At 35.4% G+C, this 24688-nt stretch overlaps 1 protein-coding gene across 2 annotated transcripts in view; it reads right to left on the reverse strand.

Annotated features, from left to right (window-relative positions):
• Nucleotides 1-24688, reverse strand: part of LOC139751558 (uncharacterized) — a 346101-nt gene that overhangs the window by 59213 nt on the left and 262200 nt on the right. The gene's annotated exons all lie outside the window — the stretch shown is intronic.

A 24688-nucleotide genomic window follows, 5' to 3' on the forward strand; every position in this document is an offset into this window, starting at 1 on the left:
TATATGTGGATCAGATATGATGGAAAAGAAGAACAAAAGAGTTTTATTGACATGTGGCAATGGATAAAAGGTTGAGACAGATAACTGGAGATGTTAGGGGATTCTTTGGAGACCCTTACCATGGAACAGTTTTGTGGAGGTAAGGATCAGGGAAAAGCAGAGGAATGGCATAAGATAGAAAGGATAGATGAAGGTTTTTGCCAGAGAGATGATGAATCAGAAAGAATGCAAGGAATATGAAAGAAGGATGACAGAAACTTTAGATGAAAGTGCAGTAAATGTAGCAATGCCATCAACTGTGAATGAGGTCTATAAAACGTTTAGAGAAGGACTGTTAAAGTTATAGAATTAGTAGTTGCATACAAGGATGAGATAAAAGAATAAAAGGGGAAATGCATGGAGGACAGATGGGATTAGAAATGCTATGAAAGACATAAAAAAAAAGGCATATAGTAGATTTGCTCTAAAGAAATATTTACCGGTGGAAGTTTTGCAAAGGAGGAAGGAAGACTATAAGATGCATAAGTGGAACATTAAGAAGCTGATAGAAGAAAGCAGAGCAGATGAAATATGTGGAAGAAAGTTGAGTGAAAAGTTTAGGGAAATAAGAAATTGTACTAGAAGATTGAAATGGAAAGAGGTGGATATAAGAGTAGAAGTGTAAATGTGAGAATTTAGGAGGATTTACTGACTCAAATTGAGGAAGTGAAAGGAAGATGGAAGAGTATTATGAGAACTGATGAATGAGAAAGTGAGGCAGCAGCTGTTACATGCATGGATATGGAAGATGGATGGAAAAGGATACAAGTGCAAGGGCCTATAGCAAGAAAGGAGGTAAAAAGGGTAATAATGAGGCTAAGAAGGAAGGCACCAGGAGTGGATGTGATTACAGCTGAAATGCTGAACTATAAAGGAGAAAGTATGATAGAGTGATGCTTTTTATACATAATTTAGCACTGAAACAAAAGGCTGTGCCTGAGGGAGTTCCTTTATTTAAAGGAAAAGATGCTAAGGCTGTATGCAGAAATTACAGGGAAATAAGTCTTTTAATAGTGTATGGAAGAGTGTTAACTGATAAAGTATGGGAAATTACTGAAATGCAGAATATGTGAGGAGTCAGGGGAGTTAAGGAAAGGTAGAAGATATGTGGATCATAATTTCCATGTGAGAATTACAGTGTTAACAAGTATGTAGTAAAAGGTGAGAAGGTGTATGCAGCTTTCATGGATCTGGAAAAAGCATATGACAGAATCTGGTGCAATGCTTTATGGGATGCATTAAGGAAATATGGGATAGGAAAGCACCTGTTGGATAATGTGAAAGCCTTCAACAGAGAAGCAAATGCATGTGTAGGAGTGCACAGAGAGTGGAGCAAACGTTTTGGTATACATATGGGAAAGAGGAAGGGCTGTGTGATGTCACACTGGCTTTCTAACATATATATGAATTTAACACACATATGAATTTCAATTTCTAAAAGAAGAAACAGAAGAAGGAGTCAAGCAGAAAGTACTCATCCTCCTTGAAGGCTTACATTAGGGGGTCTAAATGTATGTGGATGTAACCGAGAAAAGATGAGAGATAGGTGACATATATGGGTATATATGTGTATGTCAGTGTATGTAAACCTGCATATGTTGACATGTATATGTATAGGTGCATGTATGGGCACTTCTGTATATATATATATATATATATATATATATATATATATATATATATATATATATTATCCCTGGGGATAGGGGAGAAAGAATACTTCCCACGTATTCCCTGCGTGTCGTAGAAGGCGACTAAAAGGGGAGGGAGCGGGGGGCTGGAAATCTTCCCCCTCTCGTTTTTTTTTTTTTAATTTTCCAAAACAAGGAACAGAGAAGGGGGCCAGGTGAGGATATTCCCTCCAAGGCCCAGTCCTCTGTTCTTAACGCTACCTCGCTAACGCGGGAAATGGCGAATAGTTTGAAAGAAAGAAAAAAGATATATATATATATATATATATATATATATATATATATATATATATATATATATATATATATATATATATATCATATATATATATATATCATATATATATATATATATATATATATATATATATATATATATATATATATATATATATATATATATATAATTTATTTATCTATTTATCTTATTTTGCTTTGTCGCTGTCTCCCGCGTTTGCGAGGTAGTGCAAGGAAACAGACGAAAGAAATGGCCCAACCCACCCCCATACACATGTATATACATACACGTCCACACATGCAAATATACATTCCCGTACATCTCAATGTACACATATATATACACACACAGACACATGCATATATACACATGCACACAATTCACACTGTCTGCCTTTATTCATTCCCATCGCCACCTCGCCACACATGGAATAACATCCCCCTTCCCCCTCATGTGTGCGAGGTAGCACTAGGAAAAGACAACAAAGGCCCCATTCGTTCACACTCAGTCTCTAGCTGTCATGAATAATGCCCGAAACCACAGCTCCCTTTCCACATCCAGGCCCCACAGAACATTCCATGGTTTACCCCAGACGCTTCACATGCCCTGATTCAATCCACTGACAGCACATTGACCCCGATATACCACATCAATCCAATTCACTCTATTCCTTGCACTCCTTTCACCCTCCTGCATGTTCTGGCCCCGATCACTCAAAATCTTTTTCACTCCATCTTTCCACCTCCAATTTGGTCTCCCACTTCTCCTTGTTCCCTCCACCTCCGACACATATATCCTCTTGGTCAATCTTTCCTTACTCATTCTCTCCATGTGCCCAAACCATTTCAAAACACCCTCTTCTGCTCTCTCAACCACGCACTTTTTATTTCCACACATCTCTCTTACCCTTACATTACTTACTCGATCAAACCACCTCACACCACACATTGTCCTCAAACATCTCATTTCCAGCACATCCATCCTCCTGCGCACAACTCTATCCATAGCCCACGCCTCGCAACCATACAACATTGTTGGAACCACTATTCCTTCAAACATACCCATTTTTGCTTTCCGAGATAATGTTCTCGACTTCTACACATTCTTCAAGGCTCCCAGAATTTTCGCCCCCTCCCCCACCCTATGATCCACTTCCGCTTCCATGGTTCCATCCGCTGCCAGATCCACTCCCAGATATCTAAAACACTTCACTTCCTCCAGTTTTTCTCCATTCAAACTCACCTCCCAATTGACTTGACCCTCAACCCTACTGTACCTAATAACCTTGCTCTTATTCACATTTACTCTTAACTTTCTTCTTCCACACACTTTACCAAACTCAGTCACCAGCTTCTGCAGTTTCTCACATGAATCAGCCACCAGCGCTGTATCATCAGCGAACAACAACTGACTCACTTCCCAAGCTCTCTCATCCCCAACAGACTTCATACTTGCCCCTCTTAATTACATACTAATATTAATTATAATTATATCAATATGCTAAATACTCGACTAATTACACGAATTTTAAGGTTTTGATCACAGAATCTTATTCAGCACACGTAAAACTATCTATGCTGAAAATTTTACGAAAATCTATTTTTTCAAAAAAAAAAATCAAAATATTTTGCTAAGATTTTCAACTTCTTCAGATTTTAATGAAAATCTGGGAATATGTCGTATTCCACATGGTGATTAAGGATATCAAGTCAAATGCCTGCATTTCGTAAAATTACGCGCTTAATTACATACGTAATATTGATTATAATTATTTTAATATGCTAATTACTCGACTAATTACACGAATTTTAAGGTTTTGATCACAGATTCTTATTAAGCACACGTTAACACATGTACGCTGAAAATTTTAGGAAAATCTATTTTTTCAAAAAAATCAAGAAAAATCCAAGGCTATACCCTTGGATAATACTTTGCTCAGGTTTTGAATTTCTTCAGATTTTAATGAAAATTTGGGAGTATGTCATATTCTATATGGTGATTCAGGATATCGAGTCAAAATACTGCATACCGTAAAATTAAGCGCTTAATTACATACTTAACATTAAACATGCTTATAGTAATTTGCTAATTACTCGACTAATTACACGAATTTTAAGGTTTTGACCAAAGATTCTTATTCAGGAGACGTAAAAATATCTATGCAGAAAATTTCAGGAAAATCTACTTTTTCAAAAAAATCAAGAAAAATCGAAGGCCTTGGATTATTTGCTAACATTTTCAACTTCTTCAGATTTTAATGAAAATCTGGGACAATGTCATATTCTATATGGTGATTAAGGATATCGAGTCAAAATACTACATATCGTAAAATTAAGCGCTTAATTACATACTTAATATTAATTATAATTATTTAATATGCTGATTAATTGACAAATTACACGAATTTTAAGGTTTTGATCACATATTCTCATTAAACACACGTAAACACATCTATGCTGAACATTTCAGGAAAATCTATTTTTTCAAAAAAAATCAAGAAAAATCCAAGGCCTTGGATAATATTTTGCTCAGATTTTCAACTTCTTCAGATTTTAATGAAAATCGGGGAATATGTCGTATTCCACATGGTGATTAAGGATATCAAGTCAAATGCCTGCATTTCGTAAAATTACGCGCTTAATTACATACGTAATATTGATTATAATTATTTTAATATGCTAATTACTCGACTAATTACACGAATTTTAAGGTTTTGATCACAGATTCTTATTAAGCACACGTTAACACATGTACGCTGAAAATTTTAGGAAAATCTATTTTTTCAAAAAAATCAAGAAAAATCCAAGGCTATACCCTTGGATAATACTTTGCTCAGGTTTTGAATTTCTTCAGATTTTAATGAAAATTTGGGAGTATGTCATATTCTATATGGTGATTCAGGATATCGAGTCAAAATACTGCATACCGTAAAATTAAGCGCTTAATTACATACTTAACATTAAACATGCTTATAGTAATTTGCTAATTACTCGACTAATTACACGAATTTTAAGGTTTTGACCAAAGATTCTTATTCAGGAGACGTAAAAATATCTATGCAGAAAATTTCAGGAAAATCTACTTTTTCAAAAAAATCAAGAAAAATCGAAGGCCTTGGATTATTTGCTAACATTTTCAACTTCTTCAGATTTTAATGAAAATCTGGGACAATGTCATATTCTATATGGTGATTAAGGATATCGAGTCAAAATACTACATATCGTAAAATTAAGCGCTTAATTATATACTTAATATTAATTATAATTACTTTAATATGCTGATTAATTGACAAATTACACGAATTTTAAGGTTTTGATCACATATTCTCATTAAACACACGTAAACACATCTATGCTGAACATTTCAGGAAAATCTATTTTTTCAAAAAAAATCAAGAAAAATCCAAGGCCTTGGATAATATTTTGCTCAGATTTTCAACTTCTTCAGATTTTAATGAAAATCGGGGAATATGTCGTATTCCACATGGTGATTAAGGATATCAAGTCAAATGCCTGCATTTCGTAAAATTACGCGCTTAATTACATACGTAATATTGATTATAATTATTCTAATATGCTAATTACTCGACTAATTACACGAATTTTAAGGTTTTGATCACAGATTCTTATTAAGCACACGTTAACACATGTACGCTGAAAATTTTAGGAAAATCTATTTTTTCAAAAAAATCAAGAAAAATCCAAGGCTATACCCTTGGATAATACTTTGCTCAGGTTTTGAATTTCTTCAGATTTTAATGAAAATTTGGGAGTATGTCATATTCTATATGGTGATTCAGGATATCGAGTCAAAATACTGCATACCGTAAAATTAAGCGCTTAATTACATACTTAACATTAAACATGCTTATAGTAATTTGCTAATTACTCGACTAATTACACGAATTTTAAGGTTTTGACCAAAGATTCTTATTCAGGAGACGTAAAAATATCTATGCAGAAAATTTCAGGAAAATCTACTTTTTCAAAAAAATCAAGAAAAATCGAAGGCCTTGGATTATTTGCTAACATTTTCAACTTCTTCAGATTTTAATGAAAATCAGGGAATATGTCATATTCTATATGGTGATTAAGGATATCGAGTCAAAATACTACATATCGTAAAATTAAGCGCTTAATTACATACTTAATATTAATTATAATTATTTCAATATGCTGATTAATTGACAAATTACACGAATTTTAAGGTTTTGATCACATATTCTCATTAAACACACGTAAACACATCTATGCTGAACATTTCAGGAAAATCTATTTTTTCAAAAAAATCAAGAAAAATCCAAGGCTATAGCCTTGGACAATATTTTGCTCAGATTTTCAACTTCTTCAGATTTTAATGAAAATCGGGGAATATGTCGTATACCAAATGGTGATTAAGGATATCAAGTCAAATGCCTGCATTTCGTAAAATTACGCGCTTAATTACATACGTAATATTGATTATAATTATTTTAACATGCTAATTACTCGACTAATTACACGAATTTTAAGGCTTTGATCACAGATTCTTATTAAGCACACGTTAACATATGTACGCTGAAAATTTTAGGAAAATCTATTTTTTCAAAAAAATCAAGAAAAATCCAAGGCTATAGCCTTGGACAATATTTTGCTCAGATTTTCAACTTCTTCAGATTTTAATGAAAATCGGGGAATATGTCGTATACCAAATGGTGATTAAGGATATCAAGTCAAATGCCTGCATTTCGTAAAATTACGCGCTTAATTACATACGTAATATTGATTATAATTATTTTAATATGCTAATTACTCGACTAATTACACGAATTTTAAGGCTTTGATCACAGATTCTTATTAAGCACACGTTAACATATGTACGCTGAAAATTTTAGGAAAATCTATTTTTTCAAAAAAATCAAGAAAAATCCAAGGCTATACCCTTGGATAATACTTTGCTCAGGTTTTGAATTTCTTCAGATTTTAATGAAAATTTGGGAGTATGTCATATTCTATATAGTGATTCAGGATATCGAGTCAAAATACTGCATACCGTAATATTAAGCGCTTAATTACATACTTAACATTAAACATGCTTATAGTAATTTGTTAATTACTCGACTAATTACACGAATTTTAAGGTTTTGACCAAAGATTCTTATCAAGGAGACGTAAAAATATCTATGCAGAAAATTTCAGGAAAATCTACTTTTTCAAAAAAATCAAGAAAAATCGAAGGCCTTGGATTATTTGCTAACATTTTCAACTTCTTCAGATTTTAATGAAAATCTGGGACAATGTCATATTCTATATGGTGATTAAGGATATCGAGTCAAAATACTACATATCGTAAAATTAAGCGCTTAATTACATACTTAATATTAATTATAATTATTTTAATATGCTGATTAATTGACAAATTACACGAATTTTAAGGTTTTGATCACATATTCTCATTAAACACACGTAAACACATCTATGCTGAACATTTCAGGAAAATCTATTTTTTCAAAAAAATCAAGAAAAATCCAAGGCTATAGCCTTGGATAATATTTTGCTCAGATTTTCAACTTCTTCAGATTTTAATGAAAATCGGGGAATATGTCGTATTCCACATGGTGATTAAGGATATCAAGTCAAATGCCTGCATTTCGTAAAATTACGCGCTTAATTACATACGTAATATTGATTATAATTATTTTAATATGCTAATTACTCGACTAATTACACGAATTTTAAGGTTTTGATCACAGATTCTTATTAAGCACACGTTAACACATGTACGCTGAAAATTTTAGGAAAATCTATTTTTTCAAAAAAATCAAGAAAAATCCAAGGCTATACCCTTGGATAATACTTTGCTCAGGTTTTGAATTTCTTCAGATTTTAATGAAAATTTGGGAGTATGTCATATTCTATATAGTGATTCAGGATATCGAGTCAAAATACTGCATACCGTAATATTAAGCGCTTAATTACATACTTAACATTAAACATGCTTATAGTAATTTGCTAATTACTCGACTAATTACACGAATTTTAAGGTTTTGACCAAAGATTCTTATTCAGGAGACGTAAAAATATCTATGCAGAAAATTTCAGGAAAATCTACTTTTTCAAAAAATCAAGAAAAATCGAAGGCCTTGGATTATTTGCTGACATTTTCAACTTCTTCAGATTTTAATGAAAATCTGGGTATATGTCATATTCTATATGGTGATTAAGGATATCGAGCAAAAATACTACATATCGTAAAATTAAGCGCTTAATTACATACTTAATATTAATCATAATTATATTAATATGCTGATTAATTGACAAATTACACGAATTTTAAGGTTTTGATCACATATTCTCATTAAACACACGTAAACACATCTATGCTGAACATTTCAGGAAAATCTATTTTTTCAAAAAAAAATCAAGAAAAATCCAAGGCCTTGGATAATATTTTGCTCAGATTTTCAACTTCTTCAGATTTTAATGAAAATCGGGGAATATGTCGTATTCCACATGGTGATTAAGGATATCAAGTCAAATGCCTGCATTTCGTAAAATTACGCGCTTAATTACATACGTAATATTGATTATAATTATTTTAATATGCTAATTACTCGACTAATTACACGAATTTTAAGGTTTTGATCACAGATTCTTATTAAGCACACGTTAACACATGTACGCTGAAAATTTTAGGAAAATCTATTTTTTCAAAAAAATCAAGAAAAATCCAAGGCTATACCCTTGGATAATACTTTGCTCAGGTTTTGAATTTCTTCAGATTTTAATGAAAATTTGGGAGTATGTCATATTCTATATGGTGATTCAGGATATCGAGTCAAAATACTGCATACCGTAAAATTAAGCGCTTAATTACATACTTAACATTAAACATGCTTATAGTAATTTGCTAATTACTCGACTAATTACACGAATTTTAAGGTTTTGACCAAAGATTCTTATTCAGGAGACGTAAAAATATCTATGCAGAAAATTTCAGGAAAATCTACTTTTTCAAAAAAATCAAGAAAAATCGAAGGCCTTGGATTATTTGCTAACATTTTCAACTTCTTCAGATTTTAATGAAAATCTGGGACAATGTCATATTCTATATGGTGATTAAGGATATCGAGTCAAAATACTACATATCGTAAAATTAAGCGCTTAATTACATACTTAATATTAATTATAATTATTTAATATGCTGATTAATTGACAAATTACACGAATTTTAAGGTTTTGATCACATATTCTCATTAAACACACGTAAACACATCTATGCTGAACATTTCAGGAAAATCTATTTTTTCAAAAAAAATCAAGAAAAATCCAAGGCCTTGGATAATATTTTGCTCAGATTTTCAACTTCTTCAGATTTTAATGAAAATCGGGGAATATGTCGTATTCCACATGGTGATTAAGGATATCAAGTCAAATGCCTGCATTTCGTAAAATTACGCGCTTAATTACATACGTAATATTGATTATAATTATTTTAATATGCTAATTACTCGACTAATTACACGAATTTTAAGGTTTTGATCACAGATTCTTATTAAGCACACGTTAACACATGTACGCTGAAAATTTTAGGAAAATCTATTTTTTCAAAAAAATCAAGAAAAATCCAAGGCTATACCCTTGGATAATACTTTGCTCAGGTTTTGAATTTCTTCAGATTTTAATGAAAATTTGGGAGTATGTCATATTCTATATGGTGATTCAGGATATCGAGTCAAAATACTGCATACCGTAAAATTAAGCGCTTAATTACATACTTAACATTAAACATGCTTATAGTAATTTGCTAATTACTCGACTAATTACACGAATTTTAAGGTTTTGACCAAAGATTCTTATTCAGGAGACGTAAAAATATCTATGCAGAAAATTTCAGGAAAATCTACTTTTTCAAAAAAATCAAGAAAAATCGAAGGCCTTGGATTATTTGCTAACATTTTCAACTTCTTCAGATTTTAATGAAAATCAGGGACAATGTCATATTCTATATGGTGATTAAGGATATCGAGTCAAAATACTACATATCGTAAAATTAAGCGCTTAATTACATACTTAATATTAATTATAATTATTTTAATATGCTGATTAATTGACAAATTACACGAATTTTAAGGTTTTGATCACATATTCTCATTAAACACACGTAAACACATCTATGCTGAACATTTCAGGAAAATCTATTTTTTCAAAAAAAATCAAGAATTGGATAATATTTTGCTCAGATTTTCAACTTCTTCAGATTTTAATGAAAATCGGGGAATATGTCGTATTCCACATGGTGATTAAGGATATCAAGTCAAATGCCTGCATTTCGTAAAATTACGCGCTTAATTACATACGTAATATTGATTATAATTATTTTAATATGCTAATTACTCGACTAATTACACGAATTTTAAGGTTTTGATCACAGATTCTTATTAAGCACACGTTAACACATGTACGCTGAAAATTTTAGGAAAATCTATTTTTTCAAAAAAATCAAGAAAAATCCAAGGCTATACCCTTGGATAATACTTTGCTCAGGTTTTGAATTTCTTCAGATTTTAATGAAAATTTGGGAGTATGTCATATTCTATATGGTGATTCAGGATATCGAGTCAAAATACTGCATACCGTAAAATTAAGCGCTTAATTACATACTTAACATTAAACATGCTTATAGTAATTTGCTAATTACTCGACTAATTACACGAATTTTAAGGTTTTGACCAAAGATTCTTATTCAGGAGACGTAAAAATATCTATGCAGAAAATTTCAGGAAAATCTATTTTTTGAAAAAAATCAAGAAAAATCGAAGGCCTTGGATTATTTGCTAACATTTTCAACTTCTTCAGATTTTAATGAAAATCTGGGACAATGTCATATTCTATATGGTGATTAAGGATATCGAGTCAAAATACTACATATCGTAAAATTAAGCGCTTAATTACATACTTAATATTAATTATAATTATTTAATATGCTGATTAATTGACAAATTACACGAATTTTAAGGTTTTGATCACATATTCTCATTAAACACACGTAAACACATCTATGCTGAACATTTCAGGAAAATCTATTTTTTCAAAAAAATCAAGAAAAATCCAAGGATAATATTTTGCTCAGATTTTCAACTTCTTCAGATTTTAATGAAAATCGGGGAATATGTCGTATACCACATGGTGATTAAGGATATCAAGTCAAATGCCTGCATTTCGTAAAATTACGCGCTTAATTACATACGTAATATTGATTATAATTATTTTAATATGCTAATTGCTCGACTAATTACACGAATTTTAAGGTTTTGATCACAGATTCTTATTAAGCACACGTTAACACATGTACGCTGAAAATTTTAGGAAAATCTATTTTTTCAAAAAAATCAAGAAAAATCCAAGGAAAATCTATTTTTTCAAAAAAATCAAGAAAAATCCTAGGCTATAGCCTTGGATAATATTTTGCTCAGATTTTCAACTTCTTGAGATTTTAATGAAAATCTGGGAATATGAGGAATTCTATATGGTGATTAAGGATATCGAGTCAAAATACTGCATACCGTAAAATTAAGCGCTTAATTACATACTTAACATTAAACATGCTTATAGTAATTTGCTAATTACTCGACTAATTACACGAATTTTAAGATTTTGACCAAAGATTCTTATTCAGGAGACGTAAAAACATCTATGCAGAAAATTTCAGGAAAATCTACTTTTTCAAAAAAATCAAGAAAAATCGAAGGCCTTGGATTATTTGCTAACATTTTCAACTTCTTCAGATTTTAATGAAAATCTGGGACAATGTCATATTCTATATGGTGATTGAGGATATCGAGTCAAAATACTACATATCGTAAAATAAAGCGCTTAATTACATACTTAATATTAATTATAATTATTTTAATATGCTGATTAATTGACAAATTACACGAATTCTAAGGTTTTGATCACATATTCTCATTAAACACACGTAAACACATCTATGCTGAACATTTCAGGAAAATCTATTTTTTCAAAAAAATCAAGAAAAATCCAAGGCTATAGCCTTGGATAATATTTTCCTCAGATTTTCAACTTCTTCAGATTTTAATGAAAATCGGGGAATAAGTCGTATTCCACATGGTGATTAAGGATATCAAGTCAAATACCTGCATTTCGTAAAATTACGCGCTTAATTACATACGTAATATTGATTATAATAATTTTAATATGCTAATTACTCGACTAATTACACGAATTTTAAGGTTTTGATCACATATTCTCATTAAGCACACGTTAACACATGTACGCTGAAAATTTTAGGAAAATCTATTTTTTCAAAAAAATCAAGAAAAATCCAAGGCTATACCCTTGGATAATACTTTGCTCAGGTTTTGAATCTCTTCAGATTTTAATGACAATTTGGGAGTATGTCATATTCTATATGGTGATTCGGGATATCGAGTCAAAATACTGCATAACGCAAAATTAAGCTCTTAATTACATACTTAACATTAAACATGCTTATAGTTATTTGCTAATTACTCGACTAATTACACGGATTTTAATGTTTTGACCAAAGATTCTTATTCAGGAGACGTAAAAATATCTATGCAGAAAATTTCAGGAAAATCGACTTTTTCAAAAAAATCAAGAAAAATCGAAGGCCTTGGATTATTTGCTAACATTTTCAACTTCTTCAGATTTTAATGAAAATCTGGGACAGTCATATTCTATATGGTGATTAAGGATATCGAGTCAAAATACTACATATCGTAAAATTAAGCGCTTAATTACATACTTAATATTAATTATAATTATTTTAATATGGTGATTAATTGACAAATTACACGAATTTTAAGGTTTTGATCACATATTCTCATTAAACACTCGTAAACACATCTATGCTGAACATTTCAGGAAAATCTATTTTTTCAAAAAAATCAAGAAAAATCCAAGGCTATAGCCTTGGATAATATTTTGCTCAGATTTTCAACTTCTTCAGATTTTAATGAAAATCGGGGAATATATCGTATTCCACATGGTGATTAAGGATATCAAGTCAAATGCCTGCATTTCGTAAAATTACGCGCTTAATTACATACGTAATATTGATTATAATTATTTTAATATGCTAATTACTCGACTAATTACACGAATTTTAAGGTTTTGATCACAGATTCTTATTAAGCACACGTTAACACATGTACGCTGAAAATTTTAGGAAAATCTATTTTTTCAAAAAAATCAAGAAAAATCCAAGGAAAATCTATTTTTTCAAAAAAATCAAGAAAAATCCTAGGCTATAGCCTTGGATAATATTTTGCTCAGATTTTCAACTTCTTGAGATTTTAATGAAAATCTGGGAATATGAGGAATTCTATATGGTGATTAAGGATATCGAGTCAAAATACTGCATTTCGTAAAACTAAGCGCTTAATAACATACTTAATATTAATTATGATTATATTAATGTGCTAATAACTCAACTATTTACACGAATTTTAAGGTTTTGACCACAAATTATTATTCAGCACACATAAAAACATCTATGGCTGAAAATTTTAGGAAAATTTCTTTTTTCAAAAAAATCAAGAAAAATCCAAGGCTATAGCCTTGGATAATATTTTGCTCAGATTTTCAACTGCCTCATATTTTAATTGCAATCTGAGAATATGTCGTATTCTATATGGTGATTTAAGGTTATCGAGTCAAAATACGGCATTTCGTAAAATTAAGGGCTTAATTACATACTTAACATTAATCATGATTATATTTTATATGGTAATTACTCGACTAATTACACGAATTTTAAGGTTTTCACCACAGATTCTCATTCCGCACACGTAAAAACATTTATGCTGAAAATTTTAGGAAAATCTATTTTTTCATACTTAACATTAATCATGATTATATTAATATGCTAATTACTCGACTAATTACACGAATTTTAAGGTTTTCACCACAGATTCTTATTCAGCACACGTAAAAACATTTATGCTGAAAATTTTAGGAAAATCTATTTTTTCAAAAAATCAAGAAAAATCCCAGGCTAAAGCCTTGGATAATATTTTGCTCAGATTTTCAACTTCAGATTTTAATGAAAATCGGGGAATATGTGGAATTCTATATGATGATTAAGGATATCGTGTGAAAATACTGCATTTCGTAAAACTAAGCGCTTAATTACATACTTCATATTAATTATGATTATATAAATATGGCAAGTGTTTTGGGAGCAGCTGAATGAGTGTGTTAGTGGTTTTGATGCACGAGACCGGGTTATAGTGTTGGGTGATTTCAATGCAAAGGTGAGTAATGTGGCAGTTGAGGGAATAATTGGTATACATGGGGTGTTCAGTGTTGTAAATGGAAATGGTGAAGAGCTTGTAGATTTATGTGCTGAAAAAGGACTGATGATTGGGAATACCTGGTTTAAAAAGCGAGATATACATAAGTATACTTATGTAAGTAGGAGAGATGGCCAGAGAGCGTTATTGGATTACGTGTTAATTGACAGGCGTGCGAAAGAGAGACTTTTGGATGTTAATGTGCTGAGAGGTGCAACTGGAGGGATGTCTGATCATTATCTTGTAGAGGCTAAGGTGAAGATTTGTATGGGTTTTCAGAAAAGAAGAGTGAATGTTGGGGTGAAGAGGGTGGTGAGAGTAAGTGAGCTTGGGAAGGAGACTTGTGTAAGGAAGTACCAGGAGAGACTGAGTACAGAATGGAAAAAGGTGAGAACAATGGTGGTAAGGGGAGTGGGGGAGGAATGGGATGTATTTAGGGAATCAGTGATGGATTGTGCAAAAGATGCTTGTGGCATGAGAAGAGTAGGAGGTGGGTTGATTAGAAAGGGTAGTGAGTGGTGGGATGAAGAAGTAAGAGTATTAGTGAAAGAGAAGAGAGAGGCATTTGGACGATTTTTGCAGGGAAAAAATGCAATTGAGTGGGAGATGTATAAAAGAAAGAGACAGGAGGTCAAGAGAAAGGTGCAAGAGGTGAAAAAAAGGGCAAATGAGAGTTGGGGTGAGAGAGTATCATTAAATTTTAGGGAGAATAAAAAGATGTTCTGGAAGGAGGTAAATAAAGTGCGTAAGACAAGGGAGCAAATGGGAATTTCAGTGAAGGGCGCAAATGGGGAGGTGATAACAAGTAGTGGTGATGTGAGATGGAGATGGAGTGAGTATTTTGAAGGTTTGTTGAATGTGTTTGATGATAGAGTGGCAGATATAGGGTGTTTTGGTCGAGGTGGTGTGCAAAGTGAGAGGGTTAGGGAAAATGATTTGGTAAACAGAGAAGAGGTAGTAAAAGCTTTGCGGAAGATGAAAGCCGGCAAGGCAGCAGGTTTGGATGGTATTGCAGTGGAATTTATTAAAAAAGGGGGTGACTGTATTGTTGACTGGTTGGTAAGGTTATTTAATGTATGTATGACTCATGGTGAGGTGCCTGAGGATTGGCGGAATGCGTGCATAGTGCCATTGTACAAAAGCAAAGGGGATAAGAGTGAGTGCTCAAATTACAGAGGTATAAGTTTGTTGAGTATTCCTGGTAAATTATATGGGAGGGTATTGATTGAGAGGGTGAAGGCATGTACAGAGCATCAGATTGGGGAAGAGCAGTGTGGTTTCAGAAGTGGTAGAGGATGTGTGGATCAGGTGTTTGCTTTGAAGAATGTATGTGAGAAATACTTAGAAAAGCAAATGGATTTGTATGTAGCATTTATGGATCTGGAGAAGGCATATGATAGAGTTGATAGGGATGCTCTGTGGAAGGTATTAAGAATATATGGTGTGGGAGGCAAGTTGTTAGAAGCAGTGAAAAGTTTTTATCGAGGATGTAAGGCATGTGTACGTGTAGGAAGAGAGGAAAGTGATTGGTTCTCAGTGAATGTAGGTTTGCGGCAGGGGTGTGTGATGTCTCCATGGTTGCTTAATTTGTTTATGGATGGGGTTGTTAGGGAGGTGAATGCAAGAGTTTTGGAAAGAGGGGCAAGTATGAAGTCTGTTGGGGATGAGAGAGCTTGGGAAGTGAGTCAGTTGTTGTTCGCTGATGATACAGCGCTGGTGGCTGATTCATGTGAGAAACTGCAGAAGCTGGTGACTGAGTTTGGTAAAGTGTGTGGAAGAAGGAAGTTAAGAGTAAATGTGAATAAGAGCAAGGTTATTAGGTACAGTAGGGTTGAGGGTCAAGTCAATTGGGAGGTGAGTTTGAATGGAGAAAAACTGGAGGAAGTGAAGTGTTTTAGATATCTGGGAGTGGATCTGGCAGCGGATGGAACCATGGAAGCGGAAGTGGATCATAGGGTGGGGGAGGGGGTGAAAATTCTGGGAGCCTCGAAGAATGTGTGGAAGTCGAGAACATTATCTCGGAAAGCAAAAATGGGTATGTTTGAAGGAATAGTGGTTCCAACAATGCTGTATGGTTGCGAGGCGTGGGCTATGGATAGAGTTGTGCGCAGGAGGATGGATGTGCTGGAAATGAGATGTTTGAGGACAATGTGTGGTGTGAGGTAGTTTGATCGAGTAAGTAACGTAAGGGTAAGAGAGATGTGTGGAAATAAAAAGAGCGTGGTTGAGAGAGCAGAAGAGGGTGTTTTGAAATGGTTTGGGCACATGGAGAGAATGAGTGAGGAAAGATTGACCAAGAGGATATATGTGTCGGAGGTGGAGGGAACGAGGAGAAGAGGGAGACCAAATTGGAGGTGGAAAGATGGAGTGAAAAAGATTTTGTGTGATCGGGGCCTGAACATGCAGGAGGGTGAAAGGAGGAAGAGGAATAGAGTGAATTGGAGCGATGTGGTATACCGGGATTGACGTGCTGTCAGTGGATTGAATCGGGGCATGTGAGGCGTCTGGGGTGAACCATGGAAAGCTATGTAGGTATGTATATTTGCGTGTGTGGACGTATGTATATACATGTGTATGGGGGTGGGTTGGGCCATTTCTTTCGTCTGTTTCCTTGCGCTACCTCGCAAACGCGGGAGACAGCGACAAAGCAAAAAAAAAAAAAAAAAAAAAATTAATATGCTAATTACTCGACTAATTATACGAATCTTAAGGTTTTGACCACAGATTCTTATTCAGCAGACGTAAAAATATCTATGCTGGAAATTTCAGGAAAATCTATTTTTTCATAAAAATCAAGAAAAATCCAAGGCCTTGGATAATATTTTGCTCAGATTTTCAACTTCTTCAGATTTTAATGAAAATCTGGAAATATGTCATATTCTATATGGTGATTAAGGATATCGAGTCAAAATACTGCATTTCATAAAATTCAGCGCATAATTACATACTTAATAATAATATGAATATGCTAATTACTCGACTAAATACTCGAATTTTAAGGTTTTGACCACAGATTCTTATTCAGCAGACGTAAAAATATCTATGCTGAAAATTTCAGGAAAATCTATTTTTTCAAAAAAATCAATAAAAATCCAAGGCTATATAATATATAGCCTTGGATAATATATTGCTCAGATTTTCAACTTCTTCGGATTTTAATGAAAATCTGGGAATACGTGGAATTCTATATGGTGATAAGGATATCGTGTCAAAATACTGCATTTCGTAAAAATAAGCGCTTAATTACATACTTAATATCAATTATGATTATATTATTATGCTAATTACACGACTAATTACACGAATTTTAAGGTTTTGACCACAGATTCTTATTCAGCAGACGTAAAAATATCTATGCTGAAAATTTCAGGTAAATCTATTTTTTCAAAAAAATCAAGAAAAATATTTTACTCAGATTTTCAACTTCTTCAGATTTTAATGAAAATCTGGGAATGTCGTATTCTACATGGTGATTAAGGATATCGAGTCAAATGACTGCATTTCGTAAAATTACACGCTTAATTACACTATCTCGGAAAGGAAAAATGGGTATGTTTGAAGGAATAGTGGTTCCAACAACGTTATATGGTTGCGAGGCGTAGGCTACAGATAGAGTTGTGCGGAGGAGGGTGCATATGCTGGAAATGAGATGTTTGAGGACAATATGTGGTGTGAGGTGGTTTGATCAAAAAAGTAATAATATGGTAAGAGAGACTTGTGGTAATAAAAAGAGTGTGGTTGAGAGAACAGAGGAGGGTGTTTTGAAATGGTTTGGTCACATGGAGAGAATGAGTGAGAAAAGATTGACCAAGAGGATATATGTGTCAAGAGGTGGAGGGAATGAGGAGAAGTTGGAGACCAAACTGGAGGTGGAAAGCTAGAGTGAAAAAGATTTTGAGTGATCGGGGCCTGAACATGCAGGAGGGTGAAAGGCGTGCAAGGAATAGAGTGAATTAGAACAATGTGCTATACCGGGGTTGACGTAATGTCAATGGATTCAACCAGGGCATGTGAAGCGTCTGGGATAAACCATGGAAAGTTCTGTGGGGCCGGGATGTGGAAAGGGAGCTGTGGTTTCGGTGCATTATACATGACAGCTCGAGACTGAGTGGGAACGAATGTGGCCTTTGTTGTCTTTCCTAGCGCTACCTCGCACACATGAGGGGGGAGGGGGTTTTTATTTCATATGTGGCGGGGTGGCGATGGCAATGAATAAAGGCAGACAGTATGAATTATGAACATGTGCATATATGTATATGTCTGTGTGTGTATATATATGTATACATTGTGATGTACAGGTATGTATATTTGCATTTGTGCACGTGTATGCATATACATGTGTATGTGGGTGGGTTGGGCCATTCTTTTGTCTGTTTCCTTGCGCTACCTCGCTAACGCGGGAGACAGCGACAAAGCATAATAATAATAATAATAATAATAATAATAATAATAATAATAATAATAATATACATAAGACAAGGGAACAAACGGGATCTTCAGTGAAGAGGGATAATAGGGAGGTGATAACAAGTAGTGGTGATGTGAGACTGAGATGGGGTGAGTATTCTAAAGGTTTGTTGAAAGTGTTTGATGAGAGAGTGGCAGATATAGGGTGTTTTGGTCGTGGTGGTGTGCAAAGTGAGAGGGTTAGGGAAAATGATTTGGTAAACAGAGAAGAGGTAGTAAAAGCTATGCGGAAGATGAAAGCCAGCAAGGCAGCGGGTTTGGATGGTATTGCAGTGGAATTTATTAAAAAAGGGGGCTGGTGGCTGATTCATGTGAGAAACTGCAGAAGCTGGTGACTGAGTTTGGTAAAGTGTGTGAAAGAAGAAAGTCAAGTGTAAATGTGAATAAGAGCAAGGTTATTAGGTACAGTAGGGTTGAGGGTCAAGTCAATTGGGAGGTAAGTTTGAATGGAGAAAAACTGGAGGAAGTAAAGTGTTTTAGATATCTGGGAGTGGATCTGGCAGCGGATGCAACCATGGAAGCGGAAGTGAATCATAGGGTGGGGGAGGGGGCTAAAATCCTGGGTGCCTTGAAGAATGTGTGGAAGTCGAGAACATTATCTCGGAAAGCAAAACTGGGTATGTTTGAAGGAATAATGGTTCCAACAATGTTGTATGGTTGCGAGGCATGGGCTATGGATAGAGTTGTGTGCAGGAGGGTGGATGTGCTGGAAATGAGATGTTTGAGGACAATGTGTGGTGTGAGGTGGTTAGATCGAGTAAGTAATGTAAGGGTAAGAGAGATGTGTGGAAATAAAAAGAGCGTGGTTGAGAAAGCAGAAGAGGGTGTTTTGAAATGGTTTGGGCACATGGAGAGAATGAGCGAGGAAAGATTGACCAAGAGGATATATGTGTCGGAGGTGGAGGGAATGAGGAGAAGTGGGAGACCAAATTGGAGGTGGAAATATGGAGTGAAAAAGATTTTGAGTGATCAGGGCCTGAACATGCAGGAGGGTGAAAGGCGGGCAAGGAATAGAGTGAATTGGATCGATGTGGTATACTGGGGTTGACGGGCTGTCAGTGGATTGAATCAGGGCATGTGAAGCGTCTGGGGTAAACCATGGAAAGCTGTGTGGGGCCTGGATGTGGAAAGGGAGCTGTGGTTTCGGGCATTATTGCATGACAGCTAGGGACTGAGTGTGAACGAATGAGGCCTTTGTTGTCTTTTCCTAGCGCTACCCCGCACACATGAGGGGGGAGGGGGATGGTATTCCATGTGTGGCGAGGTGGTGGTGGGAATGAATAAAGGCAGACAGTGTGAATTGTGTGCATCTGTATATATGTATGTGTCTGTGTGTGTAATATATATGTGTACATTAAGATGTATAGGCATGTATATTTGCGTGTGTGGACATGTGTGTATATACATGTGTATGGGGGTGGGTTGGGCCATTTCTTTCGTCTGTTTCCTTGCGCTACCTCACAAACGCGGGAGACAGGGACAAAGCAAAATAAATAAATAAATAAATAAATAAATAAGTATATATATATAAATATATATATATATATATATATATATATATATATATATATATATATATATATATATATAGGGGAGAAAGAATACTTCCCACGTATTCCCTGCGTGTCGCAGAAGGCGACTAAAAGGGAAGGGAGCAGGGGGCTGGAAATCCTCCCCTCTCTCTCTTTTTTTTTTTTTTTTTTTTTTTTCCAAAGGAAGGAACAGAGAAGGGGGCTGGATGAGGATGTTTCCTCAGAGGCCCAGTCCTCTGTTCTTAACGCTACCTCGCTGACGCGGGAAATGGCGAATAGTATGAAAGAAAAGAAAGAAATATATATATATATATATATATATATATATATATATATATATATATATATATATATATATATATATATATATATATATATATATTATATTACATATTTTTTGTTGCTGTCTCCTGCGTTAGCGAGGTAGCACAAGGAAACAAACAAAAGAATGGCCCAACCCACCCACATACACATGTATATACATACACATCCACACATGCACATATACATACCTATACATCTCAATGTATACATATATATACACACACAGGAATATACATATATAAACATGTACAAAATTCATACTGTCTGCCCTTATTCATTTCCGTCGCCACCCCGCCACACATGAAATGACAACCCCCTCCCTCCGCATGTGCGCGAGGTAGTGCTAGGAAAAGACAACAAAGGCCACATTCGTTCGCACTCAGTCTATAGCTGTCATGTATAATGCACCGAAACCACAGCTCTTTTTCCACATGCAAGCCCCACAAAACTTTCCATGGTTTACCACAGACGCTTCACATACCCTGGTTCAATCCACTGACAGCACGGCACGTCAACCCTGGTATACCACATGATTCCAATTCACTCTGTTCCTTGCATGCTTTCACCCTCCTGCATGTTCAGGTGCCGATCACTCAAAATCTTTCTCACTCCATCTTTCCACCTCCAATCTGGTCTCCCACTTCTCCTCATTCCCTCCACCTCTGACACATATATCCTCTTTGTCAATCTTTCCTCACTCATTCTCTCCATGTGACAAAACCATTTCAAAACACTCTTCTGCTCTCTTAACCACACTCTTTTTATTACCACACATCTCTCTTACCCTTTCATTACTTACTCGATCAAACCACCTCACACCACATATTGTCCTCAAACATCTGATTTCCAGCACATCCACCCTCCTCCGCACAACTCTATCTATAGCTCACACCTCCCAACCATATAAAATTGTTGGAACAACTATTCCTTCAAACATACCCATTTTTGCTTTCCAAGATAACGCTCTTGACTTCCACACATTTTTCAACGCTCCCAGAACTTTCGCCCCCTCCCCCACCTGATGAATCACTTCTGCTTCCATGGTTCCATCTGCTGCCAAATCCACTCCCAGATATCTAAAACACTTTACTTCCTCCATACACTATAACCATATCTATAACCCATGCCTCGCAACCATAAAACATTGTTGGAACCACTATTCCTTCAAACACACCCATTTTTGTTCTCAACGCTCCCAAAACCTTCGCCCCCTCCCCCACCCAGAGACTCACTTCTGCTTCCATGGTTCCATCTGCTGTTAAATCCACTCCCAGATATCTAGAACACTTCACTTACTACAGCTTTTTTCCATTCAAACTTACCTCCCAATTAAACTTGTCCCTCAACCCTACTGAACCTAATAACCTTGCTCTTATCCACATTTACTCTCAGCTTTCTTCTTTCACACACTTTACCAAACTCAGTCACCAACTTCTGCAGTTTCTCACCCTAATCAGCCACTAGTGCTGTACCATCAGCGAACAACAACTGACTCACTTCCCAAGCCCTCTCATCCACAACAGACTGCATATTTACCCCTCTCTCCAAAACTCTTCAATTAACCTCCCTAACAACTCCATCCATAAACAAATCAAACAACCATGGAGACATCATGCACCCCTGCTGCAAACCAACATTCACTGAGAACCAATCATTTCCTCTCTTCCTACTCGTGCACATGCCTTACATCCTCAATAAAAGCTTTTCACTGCTTCTAGCAACTTACCTCCCACACCATATACTCTTAATACATTCCACAGAGCATCTCTATCGACTCTATCATATGCCTTCTCCAGATCCATAGATGCTACATGCATATCCATTTCTTTTTGTAAGTATTTCTCACGTACATTCTTCATAGCAAACACCTGATCCACACATCCTCTACCACTTCTGAAACCACACCACTCTTCCCCAGTCAGATGCTCAGTACATGCCTTGACCCTCTCAATCAATATCCTCCCATATAATTTCCCAGGAATACTCAACAAACTTATACCTCTGTAATTTGAACACTCACCTTTATCCCCTTTGCCTTTGTACAATGGCACTATACAGGCATTCTGCCAATCCTCAGGCACTTCACCATGAACCATACATACACTGAATATCCCCACCAACCAGTCAAAAACACAGTTACCCCCTTTGATAATAAATTCCACAGTTATATCATCCAAACCCGCTGCCTTGCTGGCTTTCATCTTCTGCAAAGCTTTCACTACTTCCTCCCGGTTTACCAAACCATTCTCCCTGATCCCTCTCATTTCGCACACCACCTCGATCAAACATCCTATATCTGCCACTCTATTATCAAACACATTCAACAAACCTTCAAAATGCTCACTCCATCTCCTTCTCACTTGACTACTACTTGTTATTACCTCCTCATCAGCCCCCTTCACAGATGTTCCCATTTGTTCTCTTGCCTTACACACTTTATTTACCTCCTTCCAAAACATCTTTTAATTCTCCCTAAAATTTAACGATACTCTCTCACCCTAACTCTCATTTGCCCTCTTTTTCACATCTTGCACCTTTCTCTTGACATCTTGCCTCTTTCTTTTATACATCTCCCTGTCATTTGCACTATTTCCCTGCAAAAATTGTGCAAATGACTCTCTCTTCTCTTTCACTAACAATCTTACTTCTTCATCCCACCACTCACTGCCCCTTCCAGTCTGCCCACCTCCCACCTTTCTCATGCCACAGGCATCTTTTGCACAAGCCATCACTACTTCCCTAAATACATCCCATTCCTCCCCCACTCCCCTTCCATCATTTGCGCTCACCTTTTTCCATTCTGCACTCAATTTCTCCTGTACTTCCTGACACAAGTCTCCTTTCCAACCTCACTTACTCTCACCACTCTCTTCACCCCACCTTTATTATCTTTGTGGATAGGGGAGAAAGAATACTGCCTACGCATTTCAACTTTCTAAAAGGAGAAACAGAAGAAGGAGTCATGTGGGGAGTGCTCATCCTCCTCGAAGGCTCAGATTGGGGTGTCTAAATGTGCGTGGATGTAACCAAGATGAGAAAAAAGGAGAGACAGGTAGTATATTTGAGGAAAGGAACCTGGATGTTTTGGCTCTGAGTGAAACGAAGCTCAAGGGTAAAGGGGAAGAGTGGTTTGGGAATGTCTTGGGAGTAAAGTAAGGGGTTGGCGAGAGGACAAGAGCAAAGGATGGAGTAGCACTACTCCTGAAGCAGGAGTTGTGGGAGTATGTGATAGTGTAAGAAAGTAAACTCTAGTATTGATATGGGTAAAACTGAAAGTGGATGGCAAAGATGGGTGATTATTGGTGCCTATGTACCTGGTCATGAGAAGAAAGATCATGAGAGGTAAGTGTTTTGGGAGCAACTGAGTGAATGTGTTAGTAGCTTTGATGCATGAGACCAGGTTAAAGTGATGGGTGATTTGAATGCAAAGGTGAGTAATGTGGCAGGTGAGGGTATAACTGGTGTACATGGGATGTTCAGTGTTGTAAATGGAAATGGTGAAGAGCTTGTAGATTTGTGTGCTAAAAAAGGACTGGTGATTGGGAATACTTGGTTTAAAAAGAGAGATATACATAAGTATATGTATGTAAGTATAAGAGATGGCCAGAAAGCATTATTGGATTACGTGTTAATTGATAGGCGTGTGAAAGAGAGACTTGTGGATGTTAACGTGCTGAGAGGGGCAACTGGAGGGATGTCTGATCATTATCTTGTGGAAGTGAAGGTGAAGATTTGAAGAGGTTTTCAGAAAAGAAGAGAGAATGTTGGGGTGGAGAGAGTGGTGAGAGTAAGTGAGCTTGGAAAGGAGACTTGTGTCAGGAAGTACCAGGAGAGATTGAGTGTAGAATGGAAAAAGATGAGAGCAAATGATGGAAGGGGAGTGGGGGAGGAATGGGATGTATTTAGGGAAGCAGTGATGGCTTGCACAAAAGATGCCTGTGGCATGAGAAAAGTGGGAAGTGGGCAGACTAGAAGAGGCAGTGAGTGGTGGGATGAAGAAGTAAGATTATTAGTGAAAGAGAAGACAGAGTCATTTGGATGATTTTTGCAGGAAGGTGGTGCAAATGACTGGGAGATGTAT

The sequence above is a fragment of the Panulirus ornatus genome, chromosome 11, assembly GCF_036320965.1.
Source record: "Panulirus ornatus isolate Po-2019 chromosome 11, ASM3632096v1, whole genome shotgun sequence".
NCBI classification, from domain to species: domain Eukaryota; kingdom Metazoa; phylum Arthropoda; class Malacostraca; order Decapoda; family Palinuridae; genus Panulirus; species Panulirus ornatus.